Here is a 954-nt window from a genome sequence, read left to right as displayed (position 1 = left end):
AATACTTTCAACATGAAGTTCACTCTTTTTTTCGGCTTTGTACTGGCTTTGATCGCGCTGGCTTTCGGTAAGTGTTGAACGGCTGATAACAGTTTGAAAGGACTCGTATATGTGTATTACAGCTATCAACTGATTTATTTTTATTTTTCTTTTATGTACTTATAGCCAAACCAAACCCCATGCCTAATTCCAATCCTATTGCCGATTGCGGCGATGCCGGTCTGGAGCTCGAACATGGATGCGGTGGCGGTGGCAAGTAAACTGCTAAGCTGCGTGTAATGTATACTCGTCGACGTCTTGAACATTTTTAGTTTATGTTTTAATAAAAAAAAACAACCCCCTCAAGCAAAATAAATTTTTTTTTAATATAATTTGAAAGGAGTTTATAGTAATCCTCTGAGAGTTATATTGTTCCTTTCTTTCAGAACTAAATATCGTTGCCATGATTCACCACATTACATTTTCGGTATCACTTGAAGAATAATGACAAAATTTGGGATTTTTGCTCTCTAATTGGTACCATTTTGCATGTTAGTTTCAATGATTTATCGAAACCTTTTCGAACTCTTCCAAGATCCTTGGTTATAGCAGTACCATTTCCTAAATGTAGAAGCTTTTTGGGTTCTCCACTATTAACACTACTCCAAAATACATTTTTTGTGTGCCCCGAGCTACATACATTCACACATCATGCTATATTTCGTGAAATCAAATACTCAAATCGAAATTTATTTAAAACAAGAAGACAAGAAACAAGAAGAGGAGCAATGATCTTTATAACACAACTCTAAATAATGGACGTCATATTTTTGAATCTTTATACGAATGTTATGTTCTTATAATTATCTTATTTGAGAAAACGGTACTCTTTCCTTTCTCTAAATAATATCAGATATCATAAGTTCATCTAACATACTTTGATTGTATTTCGATTAGAAGTACTGGAATGTTTAA

The 954-nt window shown here is 33.6% G+C and overlaps 1 long non-coding RNA gene across 1 annotated transcript; it reads left to right on the top strand.

Moving 5' to 3' along the window:
- Positions 1-355, top strand: LOC120775881. The gene is made up of 2 exons (XR_005705363.1): positions 1-67; positions 166-355. It is a non-coding gene; the product is annotated as an uncharacterized LOC120775881 (long non-coding RNA).
- The last annotated feature ends 599 nt before the right edge of the window (positions 356-954 follow it).

This window comes from Bactrocera tryoni, chromosome 4 (assembly GCF_016617805.1).
Source record: "Bactrocera tryoni isolate S06 chromosome 4, CSIRO_BtryS06_freeze2, whole genome shotgun sequence".
NCBI lineage: Eukaryota > Metazoa > Arthropoda > Insecta > Diptera > Tephritidae > Bactrocera > Bactrocera tryoni.
Note: the sequence above shows the minus strand (reverse complement) of the source record. Positions and strands in the feature narration are given on the sequence as shown.